Source organism: Coturnix japonica, chromosome 3, assembly GCF_001577835.2.
Source record: "Coturnix japonica isolate 7356 chromosome 3, Coturnix japonica 2.1, whole genome shotgun sequence".
Lineage (NCBI taxonomy): Eukaryota > Metazoa > Chordata > Aves > Galliformes > Phasianidae > Coturnix > Coturnix japonica.
Genome location: NC_029518.1, coordinates 13312783 through 13326621, shown reverse-complemented (window position 1 = coordinate 13326621; position 13839 = coordinate 13312783). Strand labels below are relative to the sequence as shown.

The 13839-nt window shown below is 42.0% G+C and overlaps 1 long non-coding RNA gene across 1 annotated transcript in view; it reads left to right on the top strand.

Annotated features, from left to right (window-relative positions):
- The first annotated feature begins 90 nt into the window (after nucleotides 1–90).
- LOC107310917 overlaps nucleotides 91–13839 on the top strand; it is a 53076-nt gene continuing 39327 nt past the window's right edge. The window contains exon 1 of the long non-coding RNA XR_004306701.1: nucleotides 91–1435. This is a non-coding gene — a long non-coding RNA (uncharacterized LOC107310917). The remainder of the gene's footprint in view (nucleotides 1436–13839) is intronic.

Genomic DNA, 13839 nt, shown 5'->3' with positions numbered 1-13839 from the left:
CCTGCCCTCCGCCCCCCTGTCGGCGCCTGGCGGGCAGGAACAAGCCGCAGCTCGGTTCTTGTGTTGCCCTCGCGAGGGGCGGCCCGCTTTGCTCCGGGCTCGGGGCTCCTCGCGGTGCCCAACGGCCGGGACACGTGTGCCGAGGGGCTGTCTTTAGTTTGCAGGCGTCTAGAGAACGCTGCGGAGGCAACCGAAATGTGCACCTTAACTCTTTGCTCTTCGGAATACTGAGCACCGACAAGTGCGAGTGACAGCTGGGGACATAACCTGGCTCTGCTCACTGTACTGTCGGTCTCTAGGACAGGTTGGCTTTTGTGGAAGAGGTGGCTGGGCTGTGGGGAAGCTGACAGCCACCCTCTGGAGCATGGAGCGGAAAGCCATATCGAGAATGCGCCATATCTCACCATTAGGAAGTGAAAGCTGCTGCGAAGAATCCATAAACATGATGTAGAGTTAATATTTAACATCAGAGTAACTTTTAAAAAGCTGTGACTCCATATCCAGATACTGTTTGCAAATGTAGCTACGCAGATAAAAGCTGCTTTGAAGTGACTGTAGATAAAGGCTTTCCTTTTGTCCTGGAAGGCTTCCTGTGTGAGTTGGGTGCTGGGTGTGGAGCTGAGAGGTGGGACAGCCCAACACCCCCAGTGCCAGACCTGGCACCTGTGTGTGTGGGGGAGGCCCCATGGGGAGCTCGGCCTCATTTACATCTAACCTGAGCACCCCAGCCCCAGGCTGTGGAGACACATTGGGTGTATGAAGAGTTGTTGCTTTCTGGATGCTGTTGTTGAGGAGCTTGAGATCAGTGGTTACTAGAGAGGAAAGTTCAGTTTTGAGGGTGAAACAGCTGGGAAAATAAAAATGTAGAATGCACTGATGCATCTCTGAAACTCCACTGGGAGCAAACAGCTACTCCCATTAGAACAAAGCAGATGTGAAATAACTGAACCACAAATAAAATCACGACCTTTGGTCCCTTTATTGCTGCCATAGATTCAGCCACTGAACTGCTCTAGCAACACTGATCTTTTCAGATTGCATGCACACCAGGACTGTGTAAGCATCAAACATCCTTTGACTCAAAACTTTGAGAACAAATGCCTTTCTAGACTCAGTCACCTGGAAGCACTGATGGGCCTTTAATTGCCCTGATCAGCCTCACCTGAGCCCTCCTGTTTATAAACCCAGTAGCAGCTGTTGAGCTTGGATTTAGGTTTTTAGTTCTTGTGTGAGTGATGCTGGTGATGCTTTTGGTACTGAAGGGCCATGTTCTGCTGTGTGGGGTGCTATGAGGCATGTTCTTCCTGGGCTGCTGCTGGAGAGAATTCTGTAACCCATCCACCAGATCAGTTGAAGAAGAAAATGCATTTACTGTGCACTGGAGAAGCTGGATGAGGAAGAGATGTGGAAAAAGCAAGAAGACAGCTAAGTCTGTGTAAGTTTTGTTTGAGTCAAGTGTGAGCTTCTACAAGATGTAGGTATCAGGAAGAAAGTGTTTTCTTTCAGTCAGCGTTGAACAATACCTGCACTGTGAAAAGCAGTGAGATGTTGCAGAGTAAAAGTATGTTTTGGGGGCAGGATACTCCTCTTCGGCTATTTCCCAGGAGGCTGAGGAGATCGGTTTTGGAGAAGTGTCATTTGTCCTTTCAAAATGATGAATGGGGAAAACTGTAATTGAGCAACAGCTCTTCTCTGCTGTAGTTCCTGTTGAAAATCACAGGAAGCCTCAGTTTGCACCCCCTGCCTTCTTTACCAGTTTCTATGCTAAAATCCCCAGCAATCAGTAACGAGGCTTATTGGAGGCAGTACCATGTGTCTCTGCCTGTTGGTTAAGAGTCAGCTCATTGGTTCACAGTTTGAACTCTCTTCCTTTAGGATCTATTGATGTCTGTAATAAAGTCTCTTAGTAGGTAAATGTGTATTTTGAGAGCATGGGAAGGTAATGTGGGCAAAGCAGAGAACTGTATGGTATAGTTTTTTTTTTTTTTTAAATGTATTTCTTCTTCTGGTATACTTTTTACAGCTCCTTTTTACTTTTATTAGGCCAATGTTTTAAATTACCACCAAGCAGGCATATGAGATTTGCTCTTTTATCTCCTAGAATCATTATTGCTTGTGCTTATGCTTCCCTTAACAAGCACAAGGCCCAAAGTAGCCTTTTTTTCTTGGTGGGCCTCTGTATATCCACCATGATTTTACCTTAATTATGGGAAGAAAACTTGCTCAGAATTGAGCTTCAAATACTGTTGGGGCCGCTTTGGCTCATGGATGCATCTGGTCTTCAAATTCATGTTGCCTTCTAGCCAGCCTTACTTTAAATCACTTTCACATCCTCTACTGAAGTGCCTAAGGTTATAAAAGAATTGGTTGTTGTGGAGGTAAGTGAGCTAGCATGATGCCTGATGCTTCCAATAGTGCTTGGGGTTCAGTTACTTTTCTGTTATTCCCCTTGTGAATCTCTGTAATTACGTGAAGCTTTGCGTAGCAGGATGTGTGTGTGGTGGCAGTGCTTGCACACAGGTGGGAGATCTTTGTTACAGCTGGTGAGTATTAGTGACCTGTGATTAACTTCAATAGTGCACCTTGGTGCAATTGAAGCTAATGGATGGCAGAGCTATAAGAGGGTCATTTTTTTTTTCCCCTCCACTGTGACTATATAACTGTAGTATAGTCTAGGCTATATTAGCTGTTTGAGGTTGATGTTAATATGTTAGCATCAACCATGAGTGATCATAGCTAACGCTGCGGTTTGTTACTGGTAGGTATGTGAACAAGTACCAAGTGTGCACATTGCAGGAGGAAGACATGAATAACAACTATGACTTGCAGGTGAAGGGAAAATTGTGTCGCTTTCTCATTGATGTGCTCACTGCACTTGCTTTGGTCAAGAAAAGTTTAGTCTGCAGTGATGCCACGGATCTAATACTTCCTTCCTCTCTGCAAACAAGCTTTCCTAATAGAGTGTGTCAGGCTGAGTCAACTCTGGATCCAAAGGAGAACCACGGGGGCCAGGCTGTGGGGAAATTGTCAACTCATTGCAAGCGTGGGTTTTCCTCACTTCTTGTTAGATGCTTACTCACTTCAGCTTTTCTCAAGTCATGAGAGAGCTCATTGAATTTGGAGGGCAGGAGGTGAATGCTGAATGTAGCCTTTGAGGTGGAAGTTGCTTAAGACTGTAAAGTAAAGACTGTAAAGTTAGACTGTAAAGTACTGACAGATGGTCTGTAGGTAGCTGGCACCTTTCTCCTCAATGAAGCCTTGAAGGTAAGATCACTACACTGAGTTTAAAAAGGAAATAAATAAATAAATTTTAAAACCTGTTTGTCTTACTCTTCGTTTAGAAGAGCTCAAGCTTCTATTGCAGATCTGAGCTGGGACCTGAAGTTGATGTGTCTTGAGTCTCCCAGGATGCAGAGCAGACAGCCATGATCTATCATGAATCAAGCTTGTTACCCTCTGGGTACAGGTGTTTCTGAAGGATTTGAATTTGACCTTCTATCTCTGTTTATCTTATACTTGAAAAACAGATCATGATGGAACACTGACATGTCTAGTACAAAGGCTGAGTCATTGAACAGTGCTATCAGAAAGTCCTTGAGTATGAGGAACAGTGAGGGGTGAGCAGGGGCAGTCACAACAAAGAACAGATTGAGGACGATGAAGTCTGAAATGGACCGTAACAATGCGTATTTTCCCCAAGCAGCTGATGTAATGACTCAGACCTGTGTCATGCTGCTTTTAGCTGAAGCTGTGAAGATTTACAAAGCTTTAGTTGCACGTAGGACTTTTTGGTGACTGAAAACGAAGTAATCCATTAAGCCAACCATTCAGTCTTTTACCTCACACTCCCTTGCCTCTCAGCACCCCCCTGTCAACCTTAGATGGCCTGATTATCCAACTATAGATGGCCTGATTATCGAATGTGATAGGTATTGTCAGACTTTCAGAAATTCTTAGTGTTGCCTTTTTTGTGCTTTCATAGAGTCAGGGCTATGAGGAGATGGTGCCTAGTAAATGTGACAGTTCTGTCTCTAAGGTACCTGCCTGTGTGGTTAATTAAAAGTACCTCCTCCACCACTCAGAGTCTGAATACCTGCTCTAGAGTTGTTAGGAGTAAAAAGTTACTGTGCCTGATTACGTGTACATAAATATTATAGGTTACAGGATTGAACCTTATACAAGATGTTGGCCAGAGGATTTAGTCTGCACTCCTGCTGTGTTGATTTTTCTTGTGGATTTCATGTCAACTTTTACCGTGTTCACATCGTTTTTGTTTCACCTTTGACAAAGGAAATGCTGGTTCTTACTTGTCAAGTTAGAAATATGAGGACTGGGATAGCTACAAGTCTGTATTAAGTTATAAGGCTAAAATGCTGATGTCAAGCTTAGAGCTTTAGCTGAAATGCCACAGTCTTTTGTACTTGTATATAAAACTAATACTTCAAGTCCTTTTGTTTGTAATGGCCACTCAGTAACATGGCTATTTGCAGTAACAACAGGCTGTATCCTGCAGAGTTGTGCGTGGGTTTGGTTTACATGTGCTGGTTTGGAGACTAGGGCTTACCAAACAAATAACTGAGTCTTCCTTCCATCCTGCAAAACCATGCTGTATCATCCTGTGGTGTGCTGCTGGACTGTGCTGTCAGTGTACTGTGTCATGTCTGCTGTTCTACTCTTAGCTCTAGGAGCAGGTGAAGGAAGAGTTCCAAAGGCAAACACAGGATTTGGTACTACTGCTACCGAAGTTAAAACATGAAAGACTGGGTTGGAAATAATTGTTTGATTGCGTAGTCTTGTTGTAAATGCTTTCTTTAGGATACTGTTTCTCTGTTGGAGTGACATTCTGAGATATTATCTGAAGCTGGATTGGGGCTGTTTGGATGAAGGCTTTTAAGATAAATAGGCTTACCTTTGTTTTAAAATTATTCGTATGCTACTTTAAGTCATTCTTCATTCTTTCTAAACACTAAATACTACAGCTGTACTTACAAGATCAGAATGAAATTGAACTTTATACGTCTATTCAGGTTGACTGAAGGCTGTCTTTTGCCTCAAGGTGGAGACCACAGCTGCAACAGGGGGACCTCAGTTGTCCTTGCTCCATTTACACAGTGGAAAAAAAAAATGCCTGGAGGTTGTGGAGTGGTTCAGCTGTAAATCAGGTTTCTGAGCCACAGGTGGTAGAGGCAGGGTTATACATGTGTTCCCTGGCTGCAGTCTGGGAGGTCTCATAGAGCCCCGGCTCCAGGTCGTGCTGGTAGGAGCCAAGCACTGCTGGCTCAGGCAGCAGAGGCTTGTGGAAGACTTGTAGTGGTGAGACACACCAAGGAGATCCTGTCCTGTGAGCTGTAGAGTTGTACCAACTCAGCCTTATCTTGGGGCTGTAGAGCTGTGCCTACTTGGCTGGATTAGGCTCACAGGCCTACACTGGAAGATCTCAAGCGATGAGATCTTCCCTGGGCTGTACTACTTGGCTTGGCATACAGTGCTTCTGTGGAAGGGAGCTGTGCAACTCTGACATAATTCCAGATGAAGGCGTAGTGAATATTGTGTTGATTGACTTGGTTTTCCCAACCAAATGTGCAATTCTTTTTTTAATACTAAGCCCAGACTTTAAAAATAGAAGGTTTAATTAAGACTTACCTTTCTGTATTCTGGCACCTAAATCAACACGGTGATTTTCCAAAGGGCTGAGCAATGTACAGAGTTTTCTACAGGGTTATGATTGACCCTTGAAAGCTGTGTTTTAGTTAAAACTCTGAGAATCATGCCATGGATTTATTCACCTGAGGAGAGAGATATGTATAATATCTATGTATATAACCTCATCCTCACAGTCACTGTCTGAATTACCAGTTTGTTGGTTTTACTGTTACCCTTATGTTAATTCATGTTTCTTAGAGCTTCAGCTGGGAGAGCAAGGCCTGACTTTGAGAACAGCATAGAAAAGTTGAAAAGATAATTCAAGCACATTTAAAACTAAAGAACAAGTAGCATATTGCTTATTTAAAACCAATTTACAAAGAAACTTATTTGGGGTACGGCTCTCTAAAAACTGGCTAAGTTTTCAAACCTTGAAGTGCTGCTTTAAATATTTCTTTAAAAAGAAATCACCTTTGAAGATGACTAAAGCAACGGTTGTCATAATAGTTGGGTTACTTGCATCTCTTCTATTTTTGGCCCTAACCCAAAGTTTACTTTCTTGCCTGTGCTTGTACTTGGGGTTGGACCAATTATTATTTTTATTCCAGGTGACAGAAGAAAACTGCTTTCTTTGCAAGATCAAGTGAGTGCTGGATACTTAAATTTCCAAACAAAACATGATGTGTAACTGCATTCTTAAAACCTGGCCCTTATTTAGTTTCTCTTTTCAATCAGTACCCACTCTTTCCTGCAGAGAAACTCCGTAATGGTGAACTGCTGTCTTGTACACGTGCCCCAGGCATGCTTGTACACAGTCTCATTTCATCATTCATTCCAGCCTGAGTTCTGCTTTTCGTATTACCTGTAGCCAAATTCATCCACTCCTTCTCATGCTGATCATTCTTAGTACCTAAGAAATGCAGATATTGCAGTTTGTTAAAGATAAATGCTAAGGGAGGTTCAAATATCCCTGTTTAGGTGCTGAAAATGGTTGGCCTTGTTGGCTTTCTCAGCAGCCCTGCTAATCCAGCCATTAAACAGCCCTGACCCCTGTTGTGCTGCTGGTGGGATGCACAGTAGCTGTGGGTTGGTTGGAGTGGTACATTCACATGGAGTTTCTCTTTGTCAGCAACAGTCAGCAGAAAAACAGCTGTGTGTTGGCTTTTCCGTCTTGCAGATCCATGGAATTTGACTCAGTTTGTTGAATTTGCTTTTTTTCCCCCCTTCTTAGAAAGCTCAGGGAGGTTTTTCATGTTGGTAGGAACTCAGCTCTAAGTTAACTTTTCTTCTAAATACATGTTTTACCATGTTTTGTTGTATGGGTTGGATCATTCCTGTGGTATATGTATTTTAAATATAGGTGGGGCTCTTTGGTAGGGATTTGGTGCCATATCTTCACTAATATTCTCTGCTCAACCTCAACATGAGAAAATGTGATCAGATGAAGTGAATACTGGCTGTAGTGTAGCATGTATGTGTGCCTTGCCTAGATAAATGAGGTTTGTAGAAAGCAAGGAGAACAATGGAAAGTCAAACTACAGCTATGGTTCCCAACAGAAAGGTTAGTGTAACAGTTGAGGTAATTTGTTGCTGGAAGAGCAGGTGTGTTTTTGTGGCTATATTCTGAACAGACAGAAACAAATTGTTGAACCTTTGACTTGGGGGGAGCAGTGACCGACAACTCAATGACTAAAGAAATTCTATGAGGTATTTTACACCTTTGCCTAATCTGCTGCCCATGGCTGAATATACTTGGAATTGCCTCCTCTGTGGAGGATGGAAGAACCAAGGGTGAGCCGCTACACCTTTTCTGTTCTAATGGAGGCTTTTAGGAATTAAAAACCTTTGAACCTGGGATAAACGTTAAAATATATTCATGAGAATTACTGTGACACTGCACTTGGTTGTGTATCTGTAATTTAAAAAAAAAATCTTCAAAGCAACGTAGCAGCAATGAAGATAAATAAGGAAAACTGTGAAAGAATCCTGTACAGTTAATGCTCTTTTATCATATGGAAGAACTCAAGCTGAGAAAAGCACCACCTGCCTCGCTGGGCTGTGACCAGTAGATGCCACTGCAGGCTTAGTAACAGGGGGCACCTCAGTGGGGAGTGTAACTGCAGCATGGGAAGAGCTGAGGACAGTATCTGAAGGGGACATCTAATGACTGCCTTGGTCATGATAGCTGATGACAGCATGTTCTATGCCACTTGATGCTGAAGAAGTATGGGACGGGCATGGGGTTAAAACAGCCTTAGGTACATGTGTACGTGATTAATTCTTAAAGCAGAAAGCATGCTTCCTGTTTAGGATTCCATAGTAAGTTTGCTTGTCCTGTTTGGGTATCCTGCTTGCACTTGCTCTGTGCTGGAAGTGAAACCTGTGACTATATGTCTGCTTCTCCCCAACAGAGGAGTGCAAATGATGACAGTGCTTTCCAGTTAACTAGAGCTTTGTGCTCAGCAAGCTCAGAAGGATTCTACTTGACTTTGCGTTCATGATTTGGTAAACACTGGCTATTGCATGTTTGTGAAATAATGTGAGCTGTCTCATAGAGGAAATAGAACATGCATGGGGAAAAGAACCTCATTCTTCAGAAACCTACAAAACTGTATTTAGCTTTTTTTTTTTTTTTTAAGTTTAATTACATTAGGGAGAAGAGATCTTACACTGAAACACTTAATTGAAAATAGGTTGTAACCAATAATATTCTTGCATACTAGTTTGCTTTGCTTATCTGTAAAGAAAAGCAAATAGTGGAAGTTGCACAGCTTCAGTCGTAGCTCCATTTTTACATACATATGTTTGCATGTAAAATCCACTTGACTATGAAATTTGTATGGAGCATTATCTATTTAAAAAGTATCTCTTAAGTTGAAATGTAGACCTTGCTACTCTTACAAAACCCATCCCCAGGACAGGCCTTTGGTTGCAGGGAGAAGGCCACGCGGTGAGGGTGTCTGGTTTAAGAACCAGTGCAGCTGTATAATACAGATGGTAGGAGAACTTGAGGGCTGAAAGATGTGGGTACAGGAAGGATGTGGTGGTGTCACATCTATGTCATACGTGCTGTTGTGTGGAGTTCATTAAGGGCTATTACAAGCTTGCAAATGTTAGTCTAGCAATCCAGAGTAATTCTATTGCTGTAAATGGGAAGTACCTCCTTCCTGTTGTATCTTGTCACTCATACCAGGCAGGGGTGTGCTGAGCTTTTGGGGCTGCTCTCAGAGGTTACTGTTACTGAGCACCTGTTACTGTTGTTTGGGTAGACCTTAAGGTGGGCACTGTCAGTGTCCATCACTTTTCCTTCCTGAGCTCCTCCTGATGCAAACTTTGTTTCTGAAGGGTAAGGTCAAGGTATTACAGGTCAGTTTTGTGAGGCCCTTCAACAGATACTTAACAATAGGAAGTGTCCCACTGAAGATATTCCGTTGTACATTGATCTGATAGGAACTCTTTGGTGATAATGCACTAATCAAACTGTGAGTTACTTTTACTGTGGCTGGCATTGCAGTTCAAGCTGTGCAGATCTGTCCTGATTTGATAAACTAATCCTAATAAATATGTTTGAACTGAACTGGAGTTAGGATCTTCCTTCTTTTACGAGGAAGTATGAGTGCATGTGGAAAAAAAATGAAAGCAGCTTAAATGAAGCTTTTTTTTTGCCTTTGTCTCTGTTTATGGGTTCTAAATTGATTACACTAATGTGGTAGTTTCTGTAATTTAATTATGTCTGCACTTAATGAGAACAAGTTAATTAAAAGTCATCTTTTCTTAGTTGAAATGTATTAGCTTTGCCTGCTCAGAGCTTCATGGCTTTTGTTTGCTCCTCTTGTTGTAGATTGTTATTCAGTGCAGATGTGCTTTCTATTGCATAACAACTTAATATAACTGGCTTTAGACCAGCCTATAAAAAAGGAAGAGCTATAAATTACCTCCAGTGATTTGCAAATGTAGATCAGTAGTGTAAAAACACAAGTCTTATTTGTATATTAAAGCTTGCTCCTAAGTGGCCATTCTGCTTTGCTTTTAGCCTCTTCAGCAGGTTGCGTTACCAGCTCTTGATGTCGGAGGACTGAATGTGTGTGCAGGAAAGTTGCTGGGCTTTCAAAGATGGTCCCAGTAGCCTGGGTTTGGAAATCATGTTTTGTTTATAACCAAGTTTTTTATTATAGAAACCTCTTGAGAGATGAGCTTAACCTTGGGCTACGGTAATGTCAGGACTGAACAGGGCAGGGCATAGTTTGTATTTAGGTTGGCAAGAGCCAATCCTTCAGAGCTGCATGACTCAGTAGCTGACACACTTCCTTCGGGGTATGAATGCCGCAGCATGTTGGTAGGAGGTGCTGCGCTGCTCCATGAGTCATTAAAACCAAAGCATCAAACTTTTCCTGGTCATTACGGATTACTTGGCTTAGTAAGAACATGGCTTCACCTGGTGTTTCTGACTAACCCCTGACTCCAGTATGCTCCTGCCCCATGTAGTCTACTCCCCAGCAATCAAGTTTCATCACTTACTCTTTGTCTTCTTGCTGAAGTGCTGTAGCTTCATGAATTAGGTATAAAATAGCCTATCCTTGATATTTCTGGGGACTTCCATGTCTTTCTATGTATGTGATTGTAGAAGGCTATAAATCCTCACGTGATATAAGCTGGATCATTCCCTTTGATTGTTAGTGTACAGAAACAGGCCAGGAATCTTGGTTTTCTTTTCCATTTGTAGTAAAGATCCTTGGAGTGATGTCCAATGACCTGGAACAGAAATATTTCTTGTCCATTTCAGAAGCAAGTAGAAGCTTCCCCTTTCCTGCAGTGGGGATTTGCACTTTCCTGGGGACCTGCTCGATCCTGTGCATATGTTTCCTTGCATATCTATTGCACTGTGACCTCCTCTTAATGTCCCAGTGAAACACAGCTGGTATCCTACCAAAAGAAGAGAGTGAAGTGCTTGTGATGTAGCCAGCAGCTGTGTACCAAGGCTGCCGTAACCTGGGGATGGTTTAGCAGCTTAATGCTGAAATACTATTCACACACACTACTGTCCGCTTAGCTAGAGATGTTGGTAATCAGATTACATTATGAAGCAGCTAGCTCCCCTTTCTGACTTATGCAGACCAGTCAGGTTTTCCTTGTTTTAGAGACAGCAGGTTTTGACTGGGTAAGGATGGAAGAGGAAAATGCAAAAATGGCTGATGCTCTCTGGACTCTGGAGAGCTTTCTGTATTTGCCTGTTCTAACTTGATGTGGATTCCCTGTGGGTCTTTGAGGTGTTCTCCACAGCAAGATCTGTGTGTTAATCCTGAAGCTTTTTAGTGATGATTTCTTACTCATTGTGTATAGCAACTTGTCAGCTCTGACCTGTTTGATCTAGCATTGTTTTAGGAATATCTAAGTGTGAGGGAAGCTTCTGATCTTTAGGTAGGAGTAGAGGCTCCATTTCTAAGTCAGTGTTCAATAGTCTTTATGAGCATTTTACTTTTATCTATCCATACATATTGCATTACTTTCCCAAGAGCTCTAGTTCTGTGCTTACTGACAGCTTACCGAGCTGATGGCCCATCTTGCCTAGCCCTTGAGGTAAGGGTTGTAGTCAAGTTTCCATCACATTTCCAGTCAAGTTTAGAGATAAAGAGGAACTTCTATTTTGTGAACTGTTTTATCAACTTTAGTAATAATAATAAAAAAAGCCACCAAGCAAAACATAACAAAACCATGAAAAGTTGCATGAAAAGCAACTTCCCTGCTTCCCACTTAGATGCAAAGGAAGTATCTACATGGATAAAGTACACTGTGCTGCTTTAGCTCCCCTTTTGTTCTTCTGGGAGTTATGGTGATTGTCATTCCAGTGTATGAAATCTTCTGGCACATCGGAATGGTTCTTAGCATGTTTTGAGAAGCTATTCGGTAGCCACCTACTATATAAATGCTTAATCAGAGTTTTTAAGGGCTCAGTTACGTTTCTAGGATGAGAGGTTAACAGTTAATAAATCTTTGACAGCGACAAGAGTCTTATCTTAACCCACTTACTAATTCAGTACCTGGAAAACTCAAATGTCTCAAAATCAGTGTTGCTTTTAAGTGGAAACTTGCAATAATATTTGTAGCTCACATACTGGTACTGTGCCGCGCTTGTTCTGACCTCCCTTTAAGGACCTGATCCAAAACCAATTTTGAAATAAGTGGAAGGTCTTCCATTGATGTTATGTTTTAGAACAGATCCTAGAAGAAACTGCAGAGGAAGCGATAACATGGTGGTGGGTCATGTGTCTTGTGTCTGCAGTACCGGGGAGCTGATGTCATGTTTATTAGAAGCCAAGATCAGAGTTCACAGGCTCAGGAAATGTCTGCAGAGTTTAGGAATGGTTTGTAACTTCTATCCCAATGACAGGTTTATTTGGCACTTTTTGATAAGTGGCCTGTTTGAAATTTCCTCTCCGAGTAAGCAATTTGTAATTCCCACTTGAAAGGGCTACTGTGGGGGATGGTGATGGGGCCATATTTGAGAACCATTTATGGTTACTAACATCCTGGCATCTGTCATCCAGGAGTTTTGTGCCTTTATGGTTTTGATCTGTCCAAAATGACTTCTTTATATAGAAACTGGAGAGCTCTTTTTGTGTCCTTAGAGAAGATAATAAATACTTGCAGTTCCTTAAAACATATAAATAGAATTGGTGACTAAGGTAAAGGATCATTAGAAACAGCTTTGCTTTTATTTGCTATGGAATTTGCTCACTTTATTTTGATTACCTTGTCTCATACAGACTTACAGCATGGCTTTCTGTTCCTCGCCAAAATAGCATCGTTGTGACACTTAAAATCTCCCAGTTCTGAACCATTGCACTGATTCACAATCCTGTTGTTACCTTAAGGCCATTATGTGCTGTTAAGATTACAGATGGATCCTGTAACTAGAACAAAAAGCAATGCTTGTTTTTGGTGATGGTAATTAGGATACAAGTGGCTTGTTTCATATATGATTGGTGTGACTGCTCTTTTGAGGCTTAAAAGGAGTATAAGGGACAACAATCAGCTGCTTGCTAGAAATGGAAATGGAGACTCTTTCCAGAAGCACCCAAGTGTGGTAGATGTGAACTTAGCCACACTGCCCTTTATTTTAAGAATGGAGCAGGTGTTTAAGGAAGTGTTGCTGAAACACAGGCTCCTCAGAACCAGCATTAAGGATCATGGTGGAGCCCAACAAATTTACTGCCAACTCCTTGAGGATTAATTGGAGTTGCATTGTTATCAGAGCTCTGGGGGATCACCCTTATCTGAATAAGGGCCCATACACCTCTATTGGAACCTGGATGCTCTGAAAATTGAGTCGTGTGTAAATCTTGTGAATAAATCCTGGATTCATCGGTCACTTGCTCTTGAAAAAATGACCACTGCTTTTTTTTGTGTGTGGTAAGATTTAGTTGGACACACACATTTACTCCTTTGATGTTTCTAAGGTTTCAATAGGTGAGGGAGACCTCATTTGCCTGAAGGCACACAGTGGACTAGTGATAAGGCTGAAGGGAATAACTGGATCCCAATTCCAAGTGCTGCCCCATTCTCTGAGGCATACAGTTATATAGACTCATCTTTAATCAAATCTATTTTGTCATCAGTAGTTTGTGCCAAATGTATCCTGACCGCTGTACTCATCAAAGGGAAACCAAGGGTATCCACATAGAGCTTTATCACAGTGTTGATTTTTTTTTTTCTTGTATTTTTGACTTCCCATTCAAACAGTTTAACACTTCATTCATGATCGCTGTCCCTGCAGTCATAGAGGAGGTAATTCTTTCACTGTTACAAATTGAGTCTGGTTCCTACCAGCAGAGGGCACTGCTGTTCAAGAAATTTGGATGTGCAGTTTAAATCCCCAGGAACAAGAAGTGGATGAGGAAAGTGGGAAGATGATTTTAGGAAAAGCATTAAGCACAAATCTTAGCCACTCACTGATTACTTGGATGGAGCTGATAGCAGTAGCTGTATTTTGTTAGGAGCTGGCTTGTGGAGAGGCTAGACTGGGAAAAATAGAGAAGACTTCAAACCAAGAGCCCCAGGCCACTTGTGAGGATAAAAATGGAGCAGCCTATATGTATATATAGCTTCATCTCTAACAGTAATGTGTCTTGTTTAATTTCATTGAAACCACAACAGATACAAAGAGCATAATGGCGCTACTTAATACAGCAAATCCTC